Below are 27,872 nucleotides of genomic sequence, written 5' to 3' on the forward strand. Positions count from 1 at the left end.
TTCTCTAGCAAGGGGCTGGGGGCAGCTGGTTACAAGACAGTCTTTCCTCCCAGGGGAGCTGATGCCAACAGCCCCTGCTTCTGCCCAAACAAAGGCCTCTTAGCACCGAGATGTGAGGCAAAACATCCAAGCCTCTGTAGTTGGCTCTAGTTCAGTTTGAGAACAAGGGGGCAGGCAGGAGCACAGAACAAAGTTAGGGAAGCAGGACAGGCCTGGGAATGGGCATTTACTAAATATTTCTCCTCCAGAACAGAGAACTCTTGAAAGGATTAATGGAAGGGTGCAGTTCCCAATCTGAATTATTTTCTTTGTTTTACTCAGCTCTGCCTAAGGCCACTCACTGCCTTGTAAACTAACCACAGAACCCTTTGGACCCAGGCAGAGTGGTTTGGGAGACTCACACTCAAGGGGCTGAACTTTCAAACTTCAGTTTCCGGCCTGAAAAACACAAGGTTCCCTAGCTGCCGCCTGGACCCTCTGGATAACAATGGTACGTGGTTGGAGGGAGTCCAGTTCTCCTCAGAGACAGGTTAATCTCCACAGGAGCTACTCAAGGTTGAAGCGTCAGTTAGGCAGGATGCTGCTGTCACACCTGCACAGGTAGCCTAATAGCTGCTCACCCCACTCCCAAACCCCCAACCCCCAACCCCGCAACTCGTCCTCAGGGCTGCCAAGCCCAGACCTCACTGAGTAAAATCTGGTTGCCAGAGCAGAGTAAAAGAAAGAAAAAGCATAGCAAACATCGAACATACCTCAGCGAGCCTCAGATATACATCCCTGCCTAGATGAGAGGCCCTGGGTGGCCTTGTGAGAAGAAGAAGAAGAAGAAAAAGAAGAAGAAAAAAGAAGAAGAGGAGGAGGAGGAGGAGCCAGTGACACCTAGGCACAAGTTTCTTCTCCAAGGCGAGGTGCAAGCGGAAACCCAAGACCTCACTGGTGAATTTAGTTTAAATTCTTTCAGTAGGCTAGGGAGGCGCTCGAGATACCCCAACTGAGGCAGTCGCCAGAGCACCCGGACAATGAAAGGTACCTACAAGACCCTTAGTTCAACCCACAGCTCAAGAAAACCTCTTGGGAAGGAGGCAACGGTTTGTCCCTTTCACCTCAAGGACGTGCAGAGAGGTAGAGCACACTGGGAGGCTGGAAGGGGGGCTTTTTGTAGGCTTTTTTATGGTTTGTATTTTGTCCTTTTAAAATCTACAGGCTTAATCCGACCTCTTACAGGGTACCTTTGCAAAACGTCTCTTGCCCTCAGGCAGAGTGAGGACTCCAAATGCCGCGCCCCTTGGTTTTGGCTGGGACAATAACCTGCCCAAAGGCGGTTCAGCAAGGCAGCTCAGCTGGGCTAGCTGCGCCCCAGATCCCTGGCGGGGTACACGTGCGTTTGTTGTGGTGCTTGTGCTCCCACTCCTTGCACCAGCTCAGTTTCCTGATCTGTTACCCCAGTGACCAAGATCTGAAGGGACCCGCACTCTTCGAGGCAACACCTTACACAATACAGACGCTGCGGCGCAGGTTCCTAAAGGCCCCGCACACGTGGGTTTGTTATGGTTGCGCAGGCTAGCGAGCCGCGGGAGGCCAAGGCCCACCCCTCCCCTGGTCCAGCGACAGGCACCCCCAACCTGAGGCGGCTGAGGCTGCCCCTCAGAGCTCCCATGTACCCCTCCTCCCGGTCCGTGTCGCCCGCCTCGCCCCTACTCACTTGCAACGCTCTCAGCTGGGAAAGCGCCCGCCGCTGAGTCCACGGCGCGGCCGGCAACCCTATTCCCTTTGTTAGGGTTGGGCAGTGCCAGGGCGGCTCCCCAGCACAGTCTGGTCCTGAACTCCACTCCTCCAGGTGCCTCCAAACCTCACCGGGCTGGGGGGAAAAAAGAGCCCGGTATTCAAGTTCCGAATGAGTGCCCGGAGAAGAGGTCTTCTGGGGAGCAGTGAGAGTCTGGCAGATGTGGGTGCAGGGGACCGGGGAAGAAAAGAAGAAAAGCACTGGGAGGAAACGAGATCTCCGTTATGCAAATAGAGTCGTTAAAACTAGAAGAATCCTCTATCACACCGGCCCCAAACCATCCTAGCCCTCTGGAGGTCGCCAGCGAGCACGCTCAGGGTTAAAGGTGCCTGCTTAGGGCTCCCAGTAAAGCAGAAATCTTGCAGTCCCCCCACAAAGAGCAAGCTCGGGGGCGGAGCAATGAATGCGGCAGGCAAGGAAGACCAAATGCTGCCTCCACCCCCACCCCCGGCATGTCCTGAAGTATTAGATTTAGCGTTGTCTGGCGAAAATACGCTCTTACAGTGTCCTGGCTCTGCACAGGCTAATCCTGATCCGGCAAGTCATACTTAACCCCTCTGAAACCTCAAATTTCTATGTAGAACACACATTTTAGACTCTAAGATTTAGAGTTTAATTTTTAAAAGCCTCCAACATCAAGTGTGGCTTGTGCATAGCATCATCAAACTTCTCTCTCTCTCTCTCTCTCTCTCTCTCTCTCTCTCTCTCTCTCTCTCTCTCTCTCTCTCTCTCTCTCTCTCTCTCTCTCTCTCTCTCTCATGTTCTGGAATCCTGGGACCAGAAACTTTCTTTCTGTGCAGGTATGCAGGCAGACAGGCCTCAGCTAAAATAGTACGGCTGAGTACCTTCCTTCCGTAGAGGGTTGGAATATGGCTACTGGAGAAGTCAGGAGGAAACATCTTGTTGACGAAGCAGCCCGACCGTATCTGATTACCCAGAGACCACTTCCGAAAGACGGAAAACAATCTATAAAAGGGCTGGAAGCAGGTTTCTAGCCACCTCTTCAGTTCTTCACATCCCAGTGAAGAGATGTGACTCCCAGAGGCGGTAATCATATTCCAAGTATCTGTTGAGTACTCACCTCTGTGTTGGGAGAGGAATCAAATAGAGACTCTCCCCCACCCCCCACCCCCAAGGAAAGCAGAAAAATGCTGGTCTGCATCTTCTGGCAAAGCAAAATGGCCTCCACTGTCAGAGTGCTTGAAGCTGGGGGCCAGTGTGTTTGCCTTCAAGTCCAGGTAGACAGTGCCCACCACCAAGCTGGGGGGAAAAGGTTGCATCCTCCACCCCAGCACCCTTCTTTCAGATTGCCTTTCTTCCATCTTTGATTCCGCCCCCTTTCCCCCTCCCCATCCCCCTCCCCCTTTCCCCCTCCCCCTTTCCCCCTCCCCCTCCCCTCTGCTGTTTCCCCTCTCCCAGCCTCCTATGGAGGCAGTGGCTCAGTACAGAGGCCTTACAATGAATTCAATTCTGTGGCCAGGAAGCTATTTGTTCCTGGGTGAACTCCACAGTCTTTTTGAGCCATTCTTTCCTCTTCTGCAACATGGAGACCCAGAGGATAGCTCTATTTTTCATGATTAGATGAAGCAATTTGTAATGTAGGGTCGAGTGTATTGAGCATGCTCATAATGGCGCACTGTGAGGTGACTGAATAAACAGAGGCGGACAAACTGAAAAGGTGCTCACTGAAGGTTGAAGGTTTCGTTCTACTACATTAAGAAGCTTTTAAAAGATTTTACACGTGGCATGCAGTGCATTTTCGCCTTTTACGTTGATTCTTCTGCCGCCATGTTGGAAGATGGAAGCAAGAAGGGATGTAAGTGGGAAGACTGGTGGGGAAATCTATTTAAGAACTTAAGCTGTAAGCCGGGCGTGGTGGCGCACGCCTTTAGTCCCAGCACTCGGAAGGCAGAGGCAGGCGGATCGCTGTGAGTTCAAGGCCAGCCTGGTCTACAAAGTGAGTCCAGGACAACCAAGGCTACACAGAGAGACCCTGTCTCAAAACAAACAAACAAACAAAAAAGAACTTAAGCTGTGACACTTACACAGGACATTAAAGAAGGGCATCTAAACAATAATTGCCAACGGCAGACATACTGCGTGTTACAGTGTCTATTACACTACACTGGGTACTAAGCCCATCTATGGATGAGGAAATTAAGTCAACCTTGAGAAATCAGAACACCTCATATTCACTAAAAGCCTCAGCTCGTTCTTTCAACCTCCCTCTTGTTTCAGCTCGACTTGGGAACTAAAAAGCAGACAACAGAAGAGAAACTTTTAAAACGTGGAACAGTTGCTCATCTTGAGTTCTGTTTTCTAGAACCTCTTACCAATCAGTGGAGAACACAAGGGCAGGGGTTCCCTCTGAATGTTGAACTTGCCAGACTGATAATAACCACACACCATGGAAGCCTTAAAAAGCTGCCCTGAGGGTCTGGGGTAGGTGAGCAGGCATATAGGGGTGGGCCCAGAAATTTTTCAGGGGGGTATCAGCATCTAGTGGCTTTCCCAAGGTGACTCTCTCATCAGTAGGGTCTCCTGACCTACAAGTAAAAGACACAACGATGAGATACTCACTTGGGACAATTGTATAGTCCCTGTGTCCACTGGTTGTTTTCCTTAGAACTATATACCACCATCTGATTGTACCCTCCACTAGTAAGTTGAAATGTCAACCCCCACTAAAGGGATAGCATTAGGAGCCGGGGCATTAGAGAAGTGGGCAAAGCCATCGTGAGTGAGACCAAGTGTCCTTACCAAGGAGACACTGGCATGTCCTTCTACCACCTTAAGATGGAGCTAAAAGGCACCAGCCATAGACTGGATGATTGTCTCACTAGTCGTCAAAGCAGGCATCACCTAGACCTCAGACCTACCAGACTTTAGAATGGTGAAGAATACACTTTTAGTGCTTTAAGTCGCCTAATTTGTGGTGGTTTCTGTTGCTGCAGTCTTAATAGACTACTCAGTATTTTAGGCCATGCCCTTCTCAATCATCACTTCAGGGGGGTTTACTGGTGAAGATAATTGAGGTCTTGCTTTGTAAACTTGCTAACGGTACTTCCATAGCACTTTTGAGGAGCACCCTGGTGGCAAAGGATATGGCAGGCAATTACAAGTTTCCTCCTAAAGACAAGTCACATGAGTTTGTATCATCACGGTTGCAAAGGGCTTCTATTCACATGTAAAAATACATCTTTGTATATACTTTTAATAATTTATTTTATTTGCATTGGTGTTTTGCGTACATGTATGTCTGTGAGAGGATGTCAGATCCTCTGAAGGTGGAGTTACAGACAGTTGTGAGAAGACATGTGGGTGCTGGGAATTGAACTCAGGACCTCTGGAAGAGCAGCTCTTAACCACTGAGCCATATCTCCAGCCTCTCTCTCTCTCTCTCTCTCTCTCTCTCTCTCTCTCTCTCTCTCTCCCTCTCTCTCTCTCTCTCTGTGTGTGTGTGTGTGTGTGTGTGTATAATGTACATCTTTTTTTTCCCCTCCCCTGAGCCCTCTTCAGACCCTGTCACCTGAGGGGCAGGTACATACCATCTACATGCAGGTGAAATCAGGCTCAGAAGCAGAGGTCAAGGGGGCAGCCAGAAGTTCACAAGTACAGCCTTGAGCTGGGCCATGCCACCAAGGTCTTTTTCCTTCCAGCTTCCTCTGGACCCCTGGCTGCCATAGGACAAATCCATCAAAAGGACAAAGACATCTCACAATCTACAGCTGTCAAAATTGCTGCTATACTCTCACAAACTGCCCTGGCAACCAAACTCACCAACAATGGCAGGAAATACCGGCACTTTGGACTTTTGAGGAAGCAAAGGTGCTTGTAACAAATTCTCTTAAAAAGAGCTGGAAAATATGCTTTCCTTGGGGAACTTCTGCTGTGGAAGCAATCTACTGTCTGTTGACTATTGCCCTGAGAACCACTGTCAGTGGTGGCTCAGACTTCATGTAAGAGAGTATGTAGGTTTTAGAAACTTTGTTGAAATTCACTAATATTTCCAGGGAAGAGGAGGGCCAATATTTTGTGCCAGTTTGAGATTTGTTTCAAACTTGCTTCCTTCCATAAGACCTCATGTTATCATGGCTGTTTTTTTTTTTAATTATTATTTTTTTGTTTCATTTAACCCTCTTTGTTCACTAAGATGTATAGACCTTGGGTCTAGCTAATTTCAGCACATGCTGTTCTTTATTTCCAAGGTTTTTATACTAACGTTTATTTTTAAACTCAACTTTGAGGGGTTTGGAGAGATGGTGCAATGGTTAAGAGCACTTCTTCTTCATGAAGAAGACATAGGTTCAAGTCCCAGGACTTATATAATGGCTCACAGCTATCCATAAGTACAGTTCCAGGGGAATCCTCCAACATCTTCTGGCCTCCATGGCATGGAATACATGAGGTACACAGCCATACATGCACACAAAAATCAACTTTGAAGTCACTCTTCTTCTTCTTCTTCTTCTTCTTCTTCTTCTTCTTCTTCTTCTTCTTCTTCTTCTTCTCCTATTTCTACTACTTCTTCTTCTTCTTCTTTTTCTTCTTCCTCCTCCTCTTCTTTTCTTCTTCTTTTTATGATTTTCCCAGTAACATTTGCTTTAGAAAAAAAATTTTTAAGTGAAGCAAATATACAAAGCAGAGAGGCAAGCCATCACTTTATCAGCCACAAGCAAAGTTAACCTTCTGGCCTTTCTCCTTCAAGTTATTTCCTGTGTGCGTTTCTTCAGCTTTCGGCAGTTAAGATGACAGTGTGTGTATACAGGGATACCCTGCATTTCCCCTCATTCAGAGCACGTCATCAGTATTTCTGGTGTGAACTTGAGAGCAGATTCTTTTGATCCCCTTTAGCCCTTATTAGATGCAAGGCAATGTCTCCGGGTGAATTGTTTGTGGTTATGGAGCTGGTCTTTGGCCATGGGAGAGATGACTTCATTTGGTGGCCAAGTATCCTGATTCTGTAGTAGGACTGTCTGACTTTGAAGCCTGCCTCTGCTATGTAACCTTGGAAAGGCATTACTTACCCTCTTCTGGCTCTTTTTCCTTCCTGTAAGATGAGGGTGGCCACGCCCACTTTGTGAAGACTAAGTAAGTTTGATTGCAAGAGCAGTGCTTACAGCAATGTGTGGGCACAGAAAGTGTGGAGCAAATGAAGTGGCACCCGCTGGAGAATCCTTCTAGTCAGCCATCTCCTACAGCTGGACGTCAGGGTTGTTTATGAAACTTCAGCTAGTCTAAAGGATTTGCAGTAAATCAGTTGCTATATGCATGAGGGGAAGAAGCATGAACTTATAACCTGTTGGGAAAGGACCAGACAGCAAGAAGATACGCTGCTCATAACAGATTAAGAAATGCAGGGCAAGCTGGGCATGGTGGTGCATGCTTTTAATCCCAGCACTTGGGAGGCAGAGGCAGGTGAATCTCTGAGAGTTCAAGGCTAGCCTTGTCTATAAAGAGAGGTACATAATAGCCAGGGCTACAAAGGGAAACCCTGTCTCAAAAAAAAAAAAAAGAAAAAGAAAAAGAAAGAGGAAGAGGAAGAGGAGAAGAAGAGGAAGAAGGAGGAGGAGGAGCAGCAGCAGAAGAAAAGTAAAATAATAGGCCAAGAGGAAAACTGTATTTGTGGGACAAGATCTAATGTAACCCAGACTAGCCTCAAACTTATGATGTAGCCAAGGCTGGCCTCGAACTCTTGATCTTCCTGACTCCACCGCACAAGTGTGAGGTTACAGAGTTAAACCAACATGGCCTGCTCAAAACTTCATTTCTTGACAGGGTACTATTTATCCCAGGTGACATTTACTGAGTTTGGTGGGGCCTAAAAGGATCTAGGCCAGGTTAAGGGATATGAAAACAAACGAGAAACAGACCTCACCCTGAAGTAGCTTTAATCAGGTTTACAAAAATGTTACCAACATCGTCTCTGGGAGGACATTCTTATGATGAGATATTTTTGCATGTCACCCATGTGGATGGAGACCACAAAAATGTCCCATTGTGATTAACCAATGCAACACTAGGTTCAAGTGACATTGATTCTTCTTCAGGCTCTCCTCTGCCAAACTTGATTAGTAAAGCAATGCCTACTGGAGAGGACCTCTGTGAGCAGAAGCGATGGTGTCCGTAAAACACATTGGACCATGTGCTTCACAGTGAGTGCTCTAAGCTAACAGCTGCCTCAGCAGACACTGTGCTAAGCCCTTTGTAAACACCATCCCGGGATCCTTACTAGATGACTGTTATCAACTCTATTAGTTATGTTTTACAGCTAGGGCAGCTGGGAGGTAAGCAACATAATCCGGGTTATTCCCAAGTGATGAAGTTGGCTTTGTAACCAAGACATCAAACCAATTACAGGGAGCCGATGACAAGAGGTGAATTCTGATAGCCTTACCAATTGTTGCTTATCCCCATGAATTTTATACATCTCTCTCTCTCTCTCTCTCTCTCTCTCTCTCTCTCTCTCTCTCCTCTCTCAGGAACAGGGAGCTGGTATTTACAAAATGCACACCTTACCCAGCGTAAGAGAAGGAGAAAGAATGTGAGGTTCTACACCCAGTTCTCACAACCCACCCTGTAGACCACAGCCAGGATCTATACCTTCTGCGTCTAGTTTTCTACTTAAGGAAATAAAGTCAGGTGGACTGTTGTTTCCAAGCTTGACTGAGCAGCAAGAACTGCATTCCCTTCCTCCTCCAGATCCCAGAAGTGCTGGCTTGTGGTCAGCTCCCCAGTGAGAAGCTGACCAAAACCATGAAGGTTACCTTCACAGTTTTCTGACTCCTCTCAGGAAGGTACCTCCACACAGTGACAAGCCAGTCACAATGCCTGAACTCTGTGTACAACAGAGCCCTGTTCTGCTGCAGCAGGGACTTGAAGGAGGGACCCTTTGCCACAGGAGCATCAGCTTCAGACTAGCTAAACAAACAGAGGCACAGCTAAAGCCTCAGTCATTAATTAATTTAATTAATTAATTAATTTATTTATTTAATTCATTTCCATGACCCAAAATTAACTGGCTACAAATAGTAGAACAATAAGCCTTACTTTTTTATTGTTGTATGTGTATGTATGTGCTGTATGTGCTGTGTATGTGTGTGCTGTGTGTATGTGCTATTTGTTCTGAGTATGTGTGTAATGTGTATGTGGTGTTTGCTACATGTGTGCAGTGTGTATGTGTTGTGTGTGCTGTGTGTGTGCTGCTTGTGCTGTCTCTGTGTGTGTGTGTGTGTGTGTGTGTGTTATGTATGCACACATGTGTGCCGTGATGCATGTGTGGAAGTCAAAAGACAACTTTTCAGTGTTGACCTTTCCTTCCACCTGGGTTGCAGGAATTGAACTCAGGTCATCAGGCTTGCTTGGGCAGCAAATGCTTTTACATACTAAACCATCTCACCAGTGCAATAAATATTGGGAAGAAAAAGACATTCTTTCTGCACCACTGGGACTTCCCCTAAAGTTTCTATGCTTCCTGGGAAGCCACGTCTGTTTTCTAGGCTGTCTCTGACTAGGTTATAATGTAAACCTTTGACAGCTTCTAATTAGAGCCCTGTGTGTTACAGCCCCAGTGGGGCTGATAAGGGCTTCATGATTTGAATTAATTCATAACGGGGTCAGCTAAAGTCTAAGTGCATAGATAACTAGATATGCATGGGGGAATCACTGGCAGCATTCACTGCTGGCAACAGCCCCTGCAGAAGGCAGCATTACTCATTACAGCTTTGCCTGGTGATGTCATGAAGCATTCAACTGTCCGGTTCAATTAGCAAGCAGACAGAACATAATGATAACAGCAACCCGATGGGTTTGGAGCCGGCCAGGTCATGACCTGAAGGCCTCAAATGACTCTATCTGATAGGCAAAAGTTTCCACCCGTGACCACAGATGCTGAAGATTTGTGCGTGCTTATGTGGGGGGGTTGAGGATGCAGGCACATGTATTAAATATACATAGAGATGCTTAAAGGCCTCCTCAAATCTGTGTGGGATCAACCCTAATAGATGACTGTCAAGCCAGGAAATAAGGAATACCATCTGTCCAACACCTTTAGTCGGCTGCTCGGTGAGATGCATTTTAGGCTCTTAGGAAAGAGGGATACTGAAAATTTTTTTGCCTTGCTCAGAATAAATGCAACAGTCACGACCCACAGCCAGAGTGGGCTACTGAAGAAGAAGTTGATTATGGAACCTGAGCTCGTCAATTCTTGGCTATAGAGAAATAGACACAAATCCACCTGTTTTGATGCTCATTATCCAGTTGGAGATCTTTCAAGGCACTCCCACCTACATCTTCCAATCCATCCATCCATACCATCTAGATCAACATAACTACGGTCCAAAAACTACAGTGGCTTGCCCAGAGTCACCTGGGTAATAAGTGGCAGAGCTTGGCCAACTGTTCATATCTTCTGACCCTATTTTAGATACTGATAAGGTACAAGAGAGCAGCTCCCCCAAGTATCTACAGGGCTGAAGGTGAGAAACACCAGAAACTGCTATGGATCTTTCATGAAGAGACCTCCAAGACAAAAGAAAACCTGCTCATAACTTCCAGACTCATCCTGGGGCCCAAGGGTCATGAAGAAGGTTTTCATGCCGCCTTTTCACAATGACGGGGGAAGGGCATTAAATGACAGTGGGAGGGTTGCAGGGCAGGAGTGGAAAAGCCTGATGGTGATAACGGCAGCTAGAAGAAGAGGGAAGCCGCTCGTCTGAGGAAATTTTATGTGAAGGTGCATGAGCCTACATTAGTACGTTCCCCCTCGCCCTGTTGTTCTTCCACATGGACGATGAGGTAGGTTACAGTTTCGTGGTTTTCATTAGCTAGGAAAAAAGTTTTCAATTGTTGGTTCCTGAAGGGCAACAGAACACAGTGAAGTTAGAACCTGGAGCATCACAGGATGATCTGGATGGCAATAATGAGCCCCTCAAGTTACTAAAGCAACAACTGAGCGGTGCGTCGTTGGAAATTGGATAACTAAGGCTTAAGGAATTAGAGTAATGGGTGAAAGGCTTGCAATTTCCAGCCCTGGTGATTGAATCAGGGTGTGGGTCACTCCAAAGCCGTGCTCTATCCGCCATTCCCTTCAGGTTTTCCTTGCCTCCGCATGCGCAAAGTGAATGTCTCTTTGCCATTTGTACGCCCTGAAACTTTTTCATCCCTCTGACATATACCTCATCCCTCTCAGCTCTCTCGGGGGAACCTCGGATCTACAACTACTTCTTCCTTCTCCAGAGTATTGAGTATTGCAGAATTTCCCGAGGCCGTATCTTTGGAATTCCGTTACATCAGTCATTCGAGGCTCAGGGAACCCCTCGGAAGAGGAGGTGGAAAGAATGGAAGAGCCAGAGGGGCTGGAGGACAGCAGAGACACAAGCAGGACAGTCTAGCATCTGATGCAGCAGGACAATGCACAGGGCCAGAGTGGGGCGGCATGCACAGGGCCAGAGTGGGGCAGCATGCACAGGGCCAGAGTGGGGCAGCATGCACAGGGCCTGCACCAGTCCTCACCAATGGGGCCCTAGAACTGAAAGGAAAAGTGGGTACATGTCCCCGCTCTTTTTTTTTTTTTTTAAGATTTATTTGTTTATTATGTATACAATGTTTTGCCTGAATGTACACCTCCAGGCCAGAAGAGGGCACCAGATCTCATTATAGATGGTTGTGAGCCATCATGTGGTTGCTGGGAATTGACCTCAGAACCTTTGGAAGAGCAGGCAGTGCTCTTAACCTCTAAGCCGTGTCTCCAGCCCCATGTCCCCACGCTTAACCCAGAAGCCATCTCCAATTGATAACCACTTTGAGATGAACTTTTAGTTTTTCCCCAAGGGAGTCTCTCTTTAATAGACATTTTCGTTTAAATCTGTTTATTAAACGTGTCCACAGGAAAACTATTGGAAACTGTCTCAATAGCCACTGAGATAATAAACACATTATGTAAATCTATAAAAACAAGTCACTGTGAGCCAGGCCCAGTGGTGCATACCTTTAATCCTAGCACTCAGGGAGGCAGAGGCAGGTGGATCGCTGTGAGTTCAAGGTTCGAGATCACCCTGGTCTACAGAGAGAGTCCAGGGTAGCCAAGGATACAAAGAGAAAAGATGTCTCAAAAAACAAACAAACAAATTACTGTGGATCCATTAAAATATTTTCTAACAATTCTTTTTTTGTTTTGTTTTCTTTTGTTTTGTTTTTTCAAGACAGGGTTTCTCTGTGTAGCCTTGGATGTCCTCTCACTTTGTAGACCAGGCTAGCCTCAAACTCACAGTGACCTGCCTGCCTCTGCCTCCCGAGTGCTGAGATTAAAGGCGTGTGCCATGATGCCAGACTTTCTAACAATTCTTAATGGTACATATGCTCATGTTATAAGGCTATTACAAAAATACAATATAAACAGAATAATATTAAATTTTAAAAAGATCTATTCACATATAAAAGGAAGAAAAGAGCCGGGCGGTGGTGGCGCACACCTTTAATCCCAGCACTCGGGAGGCAGAGGCAGGTGGATCACTGTGAGTTCGAGGCCAGCCTGGTCTACAAAGTGAGTCCAGGACTGCCAAGGCTACACAGAGAAACCCTGTCTCAAAAAACCAAAAAAAAAAAAAAAAAAAAAAAAAAAGAAAGAAAGAAAGAAAGAAAAGATACAAACGTCTCTTTAAATCTTTAAAATTTTCAAGTTTCCACAACAGGCATATAACTATATAGTCATTTCTTTATTGTAGCAATACATGCCTAACATAAAATCTGCCATTATAACTTTTTTTTTATTTTTTATTTTAGGCAGGGTCTCATTATTTAACCTTTGGCAGCCTAGAATTCTTTATGTAGACCAGGCTGCCCTCAAACTCAGAAATCTACTGCCTCTGCGCACTGAGGGCTGGGATTAAAGGCACCTGAACCATCTTAGCCACTTTTTGAGTTATAGTTTAATTACAGATATGATGGTGATGGTGATGATGATGATGATGATGATGATGATGATGATGATGATGATGATGATGGTTGCAGGGATCTTGTTCACACATGTATACATGGACTGCTGAGGGATGTGCTTCAAGGGGAAGCAAGGCTACTGCTAGCAACTCCACGTTGACTTCTTGCTTAGGGGTAGACACATCATGGTTTTAGAGTGTGTGACTTACCGGCTATGGGCTGAGTCAAAGTGTTACAAGGCTGTCATGCCTGGAAAAGGAGAGCATCCTCCATGCTCAAATCTCTCTTTGCTCCTGCTCCGCACAAGTGCAGTTTCCACTCACTTCCTTCAGTGCTCACCAATCAGCGGGGCTCCCTCTGCACTACAGAATCTCTCCAGAAATTCCTCTGTGCTCCCTGGCAAATATACAAAGCAGACCACAACTTCTTCCTCAGGACTAGCCCCATGCTGCCACAGAGTGCTAATAACTACACACGTAGGGAGAATATCTCCTGTAAGGGCAGAACTTCCTGGCCAGGGGCCTGTGTGTCCAATGCGGACCCAGATCCTATGCAGAGCTGTCATCTTGAAACATACTCAATCTCTCTCTCTCTCTCTCTCTCTCTCTCTCTCTCTCTCTCTCTCTCTCTCTTCTCCCTCTCTTTCTCCCCCCTCCCACCCCCAATCTCTCTTTCCCCTCTGCTTCCTGCTTTCACCAAGATATGAAAGAGTGGCTGCCCCATGCTCGCTCTCCCTAGAGAAGAGCCATTTCCACTGTTGTGACAGATGGTTCCCTCTGACACTATAAACCTAAACAAGGCCATCCAGGCAGTTGTTTTCTCAGCTATTTGGTCGCAATGATGCAAGAGTGTCTGCTATAGTACTGACATCACAGATCATAACAACAATCTTATAGCCACCAATCTCCCCACTAAAAGGCCTCACCAGCACCTGGCACCCCTTGCAACCAGACTCTGAAGGAACTGTTTGTCCCATTTTATGAATTGTAAAGCTGGGACTCTGGAAGACTAAAACAGTCTCATAAGATAACAGAATCTCCCTCTCCCAATATTTAGCACAATCTATAGCAAGAATAAAAACTATGGGAATTTAAAAATTACCAGCAATTTCCACCTACAGATAGATAAACTCCAGAGCTGTAAGATCTAGCCAAGTTAATAAAAATACCAATCTGAAGGGAATAAAGAATAAATAGAGAGTCTGGAGGGAAAGTAGATAGTAATAAATAAACAGCTATTTTTATAGTTTTTTTTTTCTTCAATGCAGACTGAGATTTGTTCCATATGGGAACTATATAGAATATGCTAGAAAGAAAGAATAGAAAATAGTAGAGAGATAGCCAGGCATGATGGCACACCCCTTTAATCCCAGCACTTGGGAGGCAGAGGCAGGCATATTTCTGTGAGTTCAAAGCCAGCCTGTTCTAGAAAGAGAGTTCCAGAACAGCCAGGGCTGTTATACAGAGAAACTCTGTCTTGAAAAATCAAAACCAAACCAAATGAAAAACAAAAACAAACAAACAAAAAACTCAAAAAAAAAGAAAGAAAGAAAGAAAGAAAGAAAGAAAGAAAAAATAAAAGAAAAATAGCAGAGAGAAGTGAGTTCTAGATCCTGTGTATAAACTCAGACAAATGGGGAAACATGGGCCAGAGTCAAGAGAAAACACAATTATCTGAGATCAAGTCAGAGATTACCTTATTCTAGCTCCCCTATTCTACACTGGAGAGACTGTCAGTGAAACAGAGCAGAGAAAAATGATTAGCAAAGACTTGGGAACGGCAGCCACCATCACTACAGAAGGACGGCAGCGGGGTGGAGAGCAGCTAGGATCTGACACATAGGAGGGCATCTGCACAGGTTGGATGACACGGATGCTACGGTTGGCCACTCTAACCGGATCACAGAAAAGCAGCATCAGGCACATGAGCCAGGGCTGTGTGCGGCCTCGCCTGCTGCAACTCTCAGACTTTCTGAACCAGCAGACAGAGAGCATCTCCCCCCCCTCAGGTGGTGGCTCTCTGGGAAGTTCTACAAAAGAGAAAGTGTTTGAAGGAAGAAGAACCAAATAAGATAATAATGTACCAAACAATGTCTGTTAACCAGGGGTTACAAGGACACACACACACACACACACACACACACACACACACACACCACTCCAATCCAAAAGAAAGGAGCTGGGAATCCAAGACACAGAATATTCACCATTTGTTCAACATCCTTAAAAAAAAAATTAAACACTTTTTGGGCATTGATACTCTAATAAGGAATATGACTTAAATTGGACAAAAACATCAAAATTAAAGAATAAAACAATGATGCGAGAAACAAGGGGAGATTGAAATCCCACAGAGAAAAGCTGTGTAGCAAAATCCTCCTTTGTATCTAATGAGTAAATAATCAAGCCACAAAACAGAGACGCTGAATGTAAGTTATTTTCAGAAAGGAGTGGTTTGATGTCATAATGATAGAAGTTTAGGAAATAGACAAAAAAAAAAAAAATCAAAATAGTGAGCAAAATGACAGACACAGATCAAGCTCACTGTTGTCCTAAAAGCTGAGAAAGTGTTTAGAAATATGTCTGGGTTAGGGTTTTATTGCTGTGAAGAGACACCATGACCAAAGAAGCTTTTTTTTTCAAGGCAATTCTTTTGTTTGTTTGTTTGTTTGTTTACTTAATGTATGAGAGTGCTTTATCTGCAGAAGAGGGCATCAGATCACATTATAGATGGTTGTGAGCCACCATGTGGTTGCTGGGAATCGAACTCAGGACCTCTGGAAGAGCAGGCGGCGCTCTTAACCACTGAGCCATGCATGTCTCCAGCCCATTCAAGGCAATTCTTTTTTTTTTTTTTTTTTTTGGTTTTTTGAGACAGGGTTTCTCTGTGTAGCCTTGGCTATTCTAGACTCACTTTGTAGACCAGGCTGGCTGCGAACTCACAGCAATCCCCCTGCCTCTGCCTTCCAAGTGCTGGGATTAAAGGCATGTGCCACCATGCCCAGCTCAAGGCAATTCTTATAAAGAAAAACATTGAACTGGGGCTGGCTTGCAGTTTCAGAGGTTTGATCCATTACCATAGTGGAGAGCATGGCAGCACACAAGCAGACATGGTGCTGGAGGGGCCAAGAGTTCTAGGTCTTGATCTGCAGGTGGCAAAAGGAGACTCTGTGGCACACTAGGCATGACTTGAGCTTATAAGACCTTAAAGCCAGCCTCCACTGTGACACACTTCTCCTAGCGTCACTCCACAATGCCACACCGTATGGGCCAAGTGTTAAACACATGAATCTATGGGGTCATGCCTTCTCAAACCACCACATTTCACTCCCTGAGCCCATGGGCTTGCAGCCATAACATAATACGAAATGCATTTAGTCCACCTTCTAAAGTCCCCATAGTCTGTCACAGTCTCAGCGATCTTTAAACGTCCAAAGTTCAGAGTCTCTTCTGAGATTCATGCAATCCCTTCCGTTGTAATCCCCTATAAGATCAAAATTTAAAAAAAAAAAAGAATAGATGACATACCTCCAACATACAATGGCACTGGGTGATATACCTTACCACATTGAAGGGAGCACAGTGAAGAGATTCTGGACCAGAGTGAAAAATAGCTGGGCAAACTCTACACTGCCACACAGCTGGCCTCAGTGCCTTTCCTTAGATACAGAGGGTGATTGCATAAACTCTGTCCCTATCCTTGATTCTAAATAGCCAGAACCACATGGCAGAAGCTGCCAAGGTCTGTTACTTGCTGGATCTGGGAAATGGCCCTCTGTTCAATTATACCTTCACCAACTTTCTATTTTTGATGGTTTCCTTTACTGCCTAAGCTTGGTTGTTCTTGAAATTGCTCCTTAGACAAAGCTGGCCTTGAACTCAGAGATCTGCACACCTCTGTATTATGAGTGTGGGGATTAAAGGTAAGTAAGGCCATGCCTGGACCTAAGCTTTTTTTTTTTTTTTTTTAATTTCCTTTTCACAAAATAGAAGCTTAGCTGGGTGAGATCTTGGCCTGAGGTCACTACTTCCTTAATTCCATTTAATACATTTAATCTTTTTTTCCTTGAACACAGGATTTAGCTCTATTTCACTTCCTGGTGCCCCTTTATCCCTTGAACCATCATACATTTTGTATTTTCTTCTTTTTCAGCTTGCTATGTTTCGTCAAAATGCCCTTCGTAAGAGTGAACCACAGGGCAGAGTCTACACGAGGCTGTTTTAAGATTTCCTTTGCCAATGCAATTAACCCAAATCTCTTCGCCTTAGCCTCAGGAAGACTCTTCCAAGGGGGGAAAAAAAAGCAGCCACTCTCCTCATCAAAATATTGTAAGAATGATCCTAGGCAACATACTAAAATTCTTCCCCTCTGAAACCTCTTCAGCCAGGCCCCCGCAAGTCATGTCACCCTCAGCCCCACTGTCTTCCCTGCTTCTACTAATATGGCCCAGTAAGCCCCACTTAAAGCATCCCACTGCTTTCCTAATCCGAAGTCCCCAAAACCACATTCCTCCAAGCAAAAACATGGTCAGGCCTACCACAGCAATACCCCACTCCTGGTACCAGCTTCTGTCTTCGTTAGGGTCTTTTTGCAGTGAAGAGGCACCATGAACACAGCATCTCTTATAAAGGAAAACACTTAATTGAACCTGGCTGACGTTTCCGAGGATCAGCGCATTCTCATCATGGCAGAAAGCATGGCAGCATGCAGGCAGACATGGTGCTGGAGGAGCCGAGAGCTCTACACCTTGATCCTAAGGCAGCAGCAGGATATTGCCCCACTGGGCATGGCTTGAACATATATATACAACTTCAAGGCCCATCTCCACAGTGGCACACTTCCTCCAGCAAGGCCACACCTCCTAATGGTGCCACTCCCTATAAGCCAAGCCTTCAAACACATGGGTGTATAGGGGCCACACCCATTCAAATCACCACAAAATGTAACACTGGACATTTCTCCAAAGAATTGAATCTTCTAAATAACACGGTGTATGTGTTCCAATATTGTGGATAGGAAAAGGGCACTTGGGCGTGTGCCTGTTGATTGAAGCTAAAGGTTTGGTTCGGTTTGAGACAGAGTCTCCATCTGTTGCCCATGCTGACCTCAGATTCTCAGTCTACACTCTACCTGTCTCAGGATCCCAATTGGTAGGATTTCAAGTATCTACCACCATGCCCAACAATCTTAGTGGTTAAAACAATTAAGTTACTTATGTGTATGTGTGTGCCTGCTTGACTGTTTGTGTACCATAAGTGTGCAGTTTCAGAAAGAGGCATTGGATAGCTTGAACCTGGAATTCCAGGCAATTATTAACTGGCTAGTGTGACTGCCAGGAACCACAGGGTCCTCTGCAAGAGCAGCAAATGCTCTTAGCTGCTAAGCCATCTCTCCAGTGTCAATATTAATGTTTTATGTATGTATGCTTGTCTTCCCTTAACTTTGGCACAGACAGCAAGCAATAATCATAGGCAATGTCCTTCCTTACACATACTAACTTACCAGGTCCTGCCAGTAACACTGTTTGTTACCAGCCACATTTTATGATAAAGGAAATGAAACATAAAACCATTAACTAACTCATCACCCCAAGTCCCTAAGCTAGCAAGCTATAGATTTGAATGCAAACCCAGAGAGTCTGGATCCACAGCACGTGCCCTTCACCCCCAGTTTTCATTAAGCATGTGACGTGGCCGGGGTGATACAATACATGTGGTTGGCAGAAACCTGACAAATTGAAGTGTGTGTGCCTTTGCCTGTTTCCAAGGCATGCGGTTTCTATGTCTTTAAATAAACTGTGTGCAGCCAAACCAAGTGCCTCTGCATGTCAACATGTCAGCTTAGCCCAGGCCATAAAAGAGTTGAAGTCTGAACCCCAATGGCACTCCAAGGTGAGGAAATACTCACATTTAAGTTCACCAATCCCTTGAATTTCACATTCAGGTTTAGACAACAGAATCCAGAAAACAACTTTAAGTTTTAGATTTTGTATTTTGCTCATTTGTTGTTTTGCTTTATTTGTTTGTTTTCTCAAGACGGGGCTTCTTTGTACAGCCATGGCTGTCCTGGAACTCACTTTGTAGACCAAGCTGGCCTTGAGTTCTCAGAGATCCACCTGTCTCTGCCTCCTGAGTTTTGGAATTGAAGGCATGTGCTGCCACCACTGGCCGGATTAAGTTTTAAAATGTAAGTTTTAATTTTTCCATCCGTTATCACGTTCTAACATGCAGATCCATTTTTAAAACACCCATCACTGTGTTCATAAATACTCTTTTTTTTTTCTCCCTTTTCTGAATGGTGAGATGTGGTTCTGAGAACCCAGCAGTATGAGGTACAAAACCCTTGCAGGCAAAATACTGTACTGTTTGCCCTCACCATCTCTGTTCTCTTCTTCCCAGAATGGGTGGGCTGGAGAGAGGAGAGCAGGGTGGGGTGGGTGTGGAAACAGCAGTGTGTGCTTGGCCACATCTTAATGAGCCCAGAAATCTGGAAGCTCTCTTTATAAGGGGCAGCGATGGTGCTTATTGCTTCCCTGGCTGGTCCTGCTGGCCAAGGCACCAAGGAAAGGCCCCCTCAGCCTCTTAGAAGCCCTTGTGAGGAGCAGGAGTGGTGTTGAACCACCTGGGCTGTGAAAGAGAGAGGCTTAGGGAGACAGGGCAAAGCTGGGTCTTAAGTAGATTGGCCTGGATCCAAATTATACCCAGGTTTTAGGTGGGAGGCAAAAGGTATCGAAAGACCACAAAATGCCTGAGGAGAGAAATGCTAAGAACCTGTGTGAGATATGATGGAAAGAAAAGCCTTTGCCCGAGAAAGGTACAGGATTGCTGTTGGCAGGCCTGCTGGAGCTTGGTGCCAGCATCACTCTGCACCACAGCTACGATTTATAAACTATTGAAAAGCCCTCTTTCCTAAGCAAGGGCCCAGAATCGTATCGTGACGCGCTAAAGTTGTCAGATCCTGTGCTGTCAGGATCTCCTGCGGGCATACTCTCCCCGCCCCACTCCCCCTTGACCTCTGTGCACAGGCTGGCTCTTCCAGAAGACAACAACGTTCTGTGTTTTCCAGGAACACAGTAGGGTACCTGTAGGATCCGGCCTCAGGACACAGGGTCTATAATACAGGCCTGACAAAGCCAAGGAAGGCATCTGCTGGGGCGCTCTAGGGCAATATCTGGCTGGCACGGCTCATGTCAGTTTTACATCTTTCCTTCATGACTCGCTGAATGCAGGATGACCCCAGGAAGGGTATGAGTACCCAGGGAGGCACTCTGACGCGCATCTCCGCGTCTCCGGTACCGCTGCACTTACCCCGCCCGTGACCCCTTTGAGGTTCTTGTTAGGCTAGTTCGTTCATTCTGCCTCGATATCTCTGAAAATTGAATAGAAGGCCCAGGGAGGCTTACCAGCATGGCCTCAGAGGAGGAAGCAGGAAAAAGATTAGATCAGGGAAGCGTTACTTATCTATAATTACAGCCACAGGCACCCATAATTAAGAAGGTAAATTTACATCTAAGGCAATTGCATAATGCCTTCTTTGCCAAAGGGTGTTTTGGGGTCCCGCCCCCCTCTCCCCGCTGCCAAAGAGTATCTGTTTCTGTGCCCCATCACTTCTGCATGTAGTCACGTAAACATACTCATGGAGTATGTTCTATGGTCGAGACAAATGCTTGGTGAGTCTTGGCTATGCCTTCTTCACCTAGATTTGGGCCTAACACTGACAAGGCCTGCCTTGTCTTGGAAAAGCTTGTGTGCAGGTTGAGAAACAAACTGTGCGGCTACGTGAAGTCCTCTCGGGGTGCTGTCCAGAATCTGCTGTCCATCTGTGCCAGGGGCCCAGGAGATGCTCCACTAATGCTTATGGAAGGACATAGCTGCACAGCTCTGATTTGGTCATGAAGCTGATCTAACGTGGGTCCTGGCTTAGTGGGTTTCTACTGCTGTTATAAAACATCATAACCAAAAGCAACTTAGGAAGGAAATGGGTTTATTTGTTACACTTCCAGGTAACAGTTCACCACAGTGAGAAATAAGAGCCAGAATTCAAACAGGGTGGAAACTTGGAGTCAGGAGCTGAGAGAAAAAGCATAGGGACGGGTGCTATGTACTGGCTTTGTGCCCATGGCTTGCTCAGCCTGCTTCCTTAGACACTCCAGGACCACCTGCCCAGGGATGGCACCACCCACAATGGGGTGGGCTCTCCCCCATCAGTCACTAACTGCCCACCTTGTTTTGTTTTGTTTTTTTCAGCTGCCGGTCACCCAGGCCCATCTTATAGGGGTGTTTTTCCTCTTCCCAAATGACTCTAGATTGTGTCAAATTGGCATAAAACTAGCCGGAACAAGCGTTCATAGTTAACCACCCACCCTCACTCATATAATTTCTCTAAAAAAAAAAATGAAGAAGCAGATTTAAAAACCTAGGAAGGTGAGCAGAAAGGCATGTAGTGATTGGGAGATCTGAGGCAGAGACAGCGGCACTTCCGGGAGAGCAGGCTCTGAGCTCAGTTTCCCACTCGAAGTCACAGGTTGTATAAAATGTAGGTGGAGATGAACCTGGGCATTGTAATTGCTGAGAACCCTAGCCAAGCTGCTTACTATGTTAAGCCTTCATTTCTAGAATAAGTACATTCCTGATGCCTTAATCACGGGATACCGTGAGCCTGAAAGACATAACAGGCCAGGTGCCTTAGTTCCCCTTACCTCTGAGAAGTGGAGAGTAGTCTGTGGAAAGGAGACAGCGTGGGAGAAAAGGTGCTAAGTCATGAGCCAGAAAGGAAAGGGGCAGAGGCAGCAGATGACCATGCGTTATCAAGTGTCTACTACAGGACATAGGCAAAGATTCCTGGCAATAGTCATGAAAAAAAATATAGTGTGCTCAAAAGTGTTAGGTGCTACAGGGGTGGAGGGAGTGGGTGAGGTGAAGAAGAGGAAGAAGAGGTTGGAGGAGGACCATTGAGTGGGATCCAGACTGAGCAAATGATCAGAGTGCTGCCCACAGATTGCCACCATCACTGCAGTGGCTGGGGTAGGTAGGGATACTGAAGAGGTAAAATAGAGCCAAGTATTATAGAGAGTAAGGGCCCTAGACACCTCGGGAGGGCAACCCCACACTAGAATGGCTCCCAAGCCTTTCCCACGCGCCCTTTCCAGCACCCATCCCCAGGAAAGCAGTGGAGCCAGGAGCCCAACAGCATAGACCAGTCATCTTGAACATCTATGAACTCTCTCTCTCTCTCAGAACATTTTCTAAGGCTTTTACACACACACACACACACACACACACACACACACACACACACTTTTCTGGTTGAACACATTCAAAAGGAGGCAAAGCTATGTCTCTCTGGCTAATCTGAATGCCTAAAATCGTGAACTGTGACAAAGAATAAGAAGGAACGTTTACAATGTAGAGGAGAAACAAATTTTTCTGTTTTCTTATTTTGATACCTAGTCCTTGTGGAGTGCCCACCAGAGAAGACTGCTTAGACATGGGTTTAAGCCAGTAGGAAGCCTTCATTCACCAGTTTGGGATCCTACTGTAGCACAGAGCCTTTCTCATGGTGAACTTTCAAGGAAAAAATTAAAATCTCGTTGACATGTTTCAGTTACTAAGAACAGTTAGCCAGAGGTGCAGCTACAGAAGCCAAAAGGCAAGGTTAGAGACTTGAAGAACCATGAATGCTCTTTGTTTTCATCTTAGCTGCTGGTGCTACCTTTTCAATGTGTTGAACTTTACGGTCCAAATAGTACGTCATCCTGGAGACAGTTGTGCTAGGGGGGCCCTACTAAGATCTGGGGCCCCACTTATACAAAGTTTCAAACATCTGGGTCACGTAGGACATAAACCTCAAAAGGTAGATGAGGCGCTTGCCTCCCGTTTGCTGCCTCATCAATAAACGCTCTGTGTCTCTTTAACATTACCAAGGCATTATGCCATAAAACTTTTAGGTTATTGCTGATATCATAGATGAAAAACAGTATCTTAAACTCATCTTGCATCTGCTTGGGAGAATGGTCCACATGTCCACATTTTTATATAAGTTGAAGATTGAGATTGTGAGCTATTTATTTATTTATTTATTTATTTATTTATTTATTTATTTTAAGCTCTGTAGAAGTATCGCAACACTAGCCTGGCCTGAGCTGTTTGACATTTCATGACCCCACTGCCAGTGGAATTCCTCATTTTTTAATGCCACAGGGTGCTTCTCCTGCCTGCTCCACAATTTTAATCACCACTGCAATAGACACCATTAAGATACTCACTGTCTAACTTCTTTAGCAATATGAACAAATATTTGCATTTCCATGTCTATTAGAAATAGCAGGGAAGGGGGCTGAAGAGATGGCTTAGTGGTTAAGAGTACTTGCTGCAGCCGGGCGTGGTGGCACACACCTTTAATCCTAGCCCTCGCTGTGAGTTTGAGGCCAGCCTGGTCTACAAAGCCAGTTCAGGACAGCCAAGGCTACACAGAGAAACCTTGTCTCGAAAAAAATAATAATAATAATAATTTTTAAAAGACAAAAAAGATAAAAGAAAAAGAAAAGAAAAAGTGTACTTGCTGTTCTTTCAGAGGTCCTGAGTTCAATTCCCGGCAACCACATGGTGGCTCACAACCATCTGCAGTACAATCTGGTGCCCTCTCCTGGTGTGCATGAAGGTAGTGTACTCATCTACATAAAATAAACAAATCTTTAAAAATAAATAAATTAATTAAAAAAATAAAAAGAGCAGGGAAGGTTTCAAAGTGGCAATTATATTTAAAGGCACTGGTTGCAGCCAGCCAGCTAAAGGTGCCACTCTGAAGCATGCCACAACAGATAATACTGGAACAGTGCTATAGGACATCTCAGGGAAAGCAATAAAGTACATTGTAGGCTGGCCTCAGCGCCTGTACAGGTCAGTGTGTTACCTATTGGTGCAGACTCAAGCACTTCCCCGCCTTTGTTACCTTTGTAACTACTTTGCAGGAAAAGTGTCCGGGCCCTGCCTGAGGAGCTTCAGCAACCACGCCAGGTTGCGCCAAGTTTTGCCTCTGTGCTCCCTGGCTGCCTCCTCTTCAGCTCCCCAGGGTCCCCCTCCCCAACCCTGCCCCGTGGTCCCTGAGGGGGGGTGCTTGGATATTCAGCTCCTGCTTTGAAGCAAAGGTCTTTTTACCCCTTTGGTCAGCAATACCTCAGGACTCCAGAGCGGCTGAAGCTAAATCTCCACAGCCTTGGCACTTGAGCTCGGACTCTTGGAGAAAAGGAGAAGTTGAAGCTACCGAGAAGGCAGCAAGCAGCCCCCTGAAGGCTCCTTTGCTGCAGCTGCTGAGGCAGCTAACAGGGAACTCAGGGGGAGGGAGGCGTGTCTAACTGGACTTAGTCTGTGAGCTTCAGGGCCATCTCGGTGGCAACAATGTATAAACCAGCGGTTCCTCAGAGACAGGGAGCGTTACATGGTCTGACACTGTCAGCCAGAGACCAGGATTAGGAGGAATCTGAGCCCTTAATGTAAAGTCATAGTTTAGTGAAGGAAACTTGTTTTGTTTAGCTTAGAGCATGGGTTAATGGGACCCTCCCCTATACCTCTCCCTGAAAACGGCAGTTCCAGCCTCTAACTCTCACAAAGGCCATCTCCAGCCCCTCAGTGGGAACCCTTCCCAGATTATGCTAATTTCAGATAAAAAGTCTGACCAAAAACTCAAACAAAAACAATCCCACCAATCCCTGAGCTTCCCACAGAAACCCACTAATCCCTAAGCAGGAAAACCCACCAATCCCTAAGCTTCCCCTAGCTCAGGACTTGAAATTTCACCAATCCCTTGGAAATCTCTGCCCTAGAAAGCTCTGCGCCCTAAGAAATGCTTATAAAAGTCTGTGTCTGCGCAGTTTCCCTGTTGCCTTCTGGGAGCAGAGACAGCCACTCCTGGGTTCGTTTGTCTTCTCCTGAATTCATCTTCTCCAATAAATCTCATTTAAGAGATTTGCTGCCTGGTGTGACTCTCACATCGCAAGAAGCCCAGAAGAGAAAAAGCAAAGAAAGAGTGGGGCTGAGGACCCTGAGCTCCTCAGCTCAGCTGGGGTTGGATAAAGCCACCCTTGGGGGCTGCAGTGCCTCTGCTGAGCTGTGTGGTTCTGTGTCTCAAGGCTTCCCTTCCACTGGGCCACTGTCCAACCTCAGAGCTGTGTGCCTCCTGGTCTCCCCACCTGAGCAGGACAGCCAAGGCAGTGAATAACCGCACAGGGGTGCTTCTGTTTCATTCTAGGACCCACAAGAATGGCCAACCACAAGACCCCTCCAGTCTCTCCTCTTTTCAAGAAATCACTTGTGCCAGGCGTGGTGGCGCGCATGCCTTTAATCCCAGCAGTCGGGAGGCAGAGGCAGGTGGATCACTGTGAGTTCAAGGTCAGCCTGCTCTCCAAAAAGAGTCCAGGACAGCCAAGATAACATAGAGAAACCCTGTCTCGAAAAAAACAAAAAACAAAAAACAAAAAGAAAAGAAAAAAACCCAGAAACTTTGATCACAAAGACTTTATTTAACTTTTAAATTATAGTAAAATCTTACACAGGAAGTTCTAACAATATTTAGGATACTATGAAAAACACACATGAAAAAATAGAATATTAGTTCCTAAAAGTAACGACTGTTATATTTGGTAGGAAATCTTTTCAGGGATCCTCCTAGATAGGTAGATAGATAAATAGATAGATAGATAGATAGATAGATAGATAGATAGATCGATCGATCACTGCATATGGATATGGTTTACCTGTGTTCCTCAGTAATCCCAACTATTTGAAATTGTTCCACAACGTGTCTTTCGGTGTGGAGGAGGAGCTGGGCGTGGCATCCCACACCTGTAACCTCAGCATCTAAGAAGCTGAGGTGGGAAGCTTGTGAGTTTGAGGCCAACCTGAGCTACATAGGGAGACTCTTTCAAAACAACAGTAACAGCAAGTGATGCTTTAAGAGACAGAACAGGTGCTGGAGCTGTCCCAAAAAGGGTTCAAAATCCCAGATGGCAACGCTCAAGGACCAGCTGGTTGTGAATCTTCTTAAGGAAGAACAGTGCCCCTCCAACAAAATTATATCCATATATATTACATATATATTATTGTTGTGGTCGGTGCTGTTGGCATGGCTTGTGCCATCAGTGTCTTAAAGAAGAACTTGGCAGATGAGCTTACCCTGGTTGATGTCATGAAAGGCAAACTGAAGGGAGAGATGATGGACCTCCAACATGGCAGCCTTTCCTTAGAACACCAAATAAATAAATAAATAAATAAATAAATAAATTGAGTGCAAACCACAGAACATTTGCTTAGTAGCTGGCTTGCCTGTGTACAGTGTAGACTCTGCTTCTTGGAGCTTCCCTGCTTAAGTATAAATACAGAAGAAAGAGCAATCTACCCAACCTATCAAGGGCCCTGCAAAATTTCAACCCTGAAACTGTAGCGCTCAGTTCCATGTTTACTGTGAGCCGAGCACAACATCTGGAAAAACAATGGGAACTGTTGGATCTTTGCATTTATTGCTTGATGTAATAAATCTTATTTTCATTAAAAAGCTTTCATTAAAAAGCAAACAAACAAAATTGCCTCTGGCGAAGACTATAGTGTGACTGCAAACTCCAACGTGGTAATTATCACAGTGGGGACCTAGCTGCAAGAGGGAGAGAGCGGGCTCAGTTTGGTCCAGCGAAACATGAGCATCTTTAAATTCTCCATTGTGAAGTATAGTCCAAACTGCAAGCTCCTCGTTCCTGCAAACCCAGTGGATTTCTCGAATGGCTTGGAAAAATCCGAGGCTTTCCCAAAACCTGAGTTATCGGAAGTGGTTGCAGTCTGGATTTGGCTGGGTCCCGTTACCTGATAAGGAGAAAGACAAGGGGTTCACCTGCTCAACACTCATGGGTGGGTCCTGAGGGAATGCAGAGACTCCAGTGTGCCTGTGTGGAGTGCTGTGAATGTTGCTAGCATCTCCTTGAAGAGTCTGAACTCAGAACAAGGCACCAATGCAGGCAAGGTGCCATGGAAGGAGGTTCACAAGCAGGTGGCTGACAGCCCATGAGGTGCTCAGGCTGAAAGGCTTTATGTCCTGAGCCGCTGGCCTCCCTGCGGCAGACTCAGCAGAGAGCATGGTGAGGGACCACAGGCAGCTGCATCCCATTTCTACCGTGATTAAGGGTCTCTATAGAGTAAAAATTATCATCTTGCTCTTTCGTCCTCTGCCCTGAGACTAAAAGGAATCTCGGATGTTGTGAAGGTGACCCTGACTCCTGAAGAGGAATCTACCCTGAAGAAAAATGTAGATACACCCTGGGGGAGTCCAGGAAGAGCTGCAGGTCTAAGTCTAGCATCTAGGCATGTCTAGCATCTAGGGATGTCTAGCGCCTCACTGTCCAGGCTGCAGCAGGATTTCCATGGCGACCACATACTAGCTCCTTCTCATCAGAGCTGTGGTTAGTGTGGTTGTGTTAACGTGGTCTGGGGGAAAACCTCACTTCCCACAGCTCTACCCTGATGCTAAGTGGTACTTGTGTAGCGGTGACCTGGTTAATGTGACAGTCCCACTGTCTCTGAGACACACTGACAATTGTGGGCAGGGTTTCAATTATCCTGTTGTGTGTCTGTGCTGTATAGCCTCACCAAACATGCCTAGGCCAGCGAGTTTCCAATTAGTCATCCCCTGCCTCCAGGGTGTACATCTGTTATCAATATCTTGTACACAACTGCTCTACAGTATGTTGTTTTGTGTATTATATGTCTCTGTAGTGTACATTGGAATATGATATAAAGAGTCTACATATGGATGATGTAACCAACTACCCAAGTGCCATATCAGTGAGAACACCAGATAAGCCTTGAACAGAGAGGCGGGAGAGAGACAGAGAGAGAGAGGAAGTGGAATTTCATCGATTTTTAACTGGGGCAGCCTGTAACTGGAAAACATTTCTTTTTTTTTTTTTTTTAAGATTTCTTTTTTTTATTTTGTATACAGTGTTCTGCCTGCATGTACACCTGTACACCAGAAGAGGGAACCAGATCACAGTATAGATGGTTGTGAGCCACCATGTGGCTGTTGGGAATTGAACTCAGGACCTCTGGAAGGGCAGCCAGTGTTCTTAACCTCTAAGACATCACTCCAGCCCTGGGAAACATTTCTTGATGCG

General features: G+C 45.8%; 1 protein-coding gene and 1 pseudogene across 3 annotated transcripts in view; one reads left to right on the top strand and one right to left on the bottom strand.

Annotated features, from left to right (window-relative positions):
* Window positions 1-2,156, bottom strand: part of ST6GAL1 (ST6 beta-galactoside alpha-2,6-sialyltransferase 1) — a 131,689-nt gene extending 129,533 nt beyond the window's left edge. The window contains exon 1 of one of the 2 annotated variants that reach the window (XM_084801565.1): window positions 1,703-2,156. The gene's annotated coding sequence lies outside the window, so the exon portion shown is untranslated. Of the gene's footprint in view, window positions 1-752; window positions 833-1,702 lie in introns of those variants that run through there. The other variant, XM_084801566.1, reaches the window with a different exon arrangement.
* Window positions 2,157-25,718: 23,562 nt separating this feature from the next.
* On the top strand, window positions 25,719-27,050 carry LOC311608050 (L-lactate dehydrogenase A chain-like; annotated as a pseudogene). Its single transcript has 2 exons — window positions 25,719-25,957; window positions 26,282-27,050. The product of its transcript is annotated as an L-lactate dehydrogenase A chain-like (transcript).
* The last annotated feature ends 822 nt before the right edge of the window (window positions 27,051-27,872 follow it).

This window comes from Acomys minous (genome assembly GCF_964271855.1).
Source record: "Acomys minous genome assembly, chromosome: 11".
NCBI lineage: Eukaryota > Metazoa > Chordata > Mammalia > Rodentia > Muridae > Acomys > Acomys minous.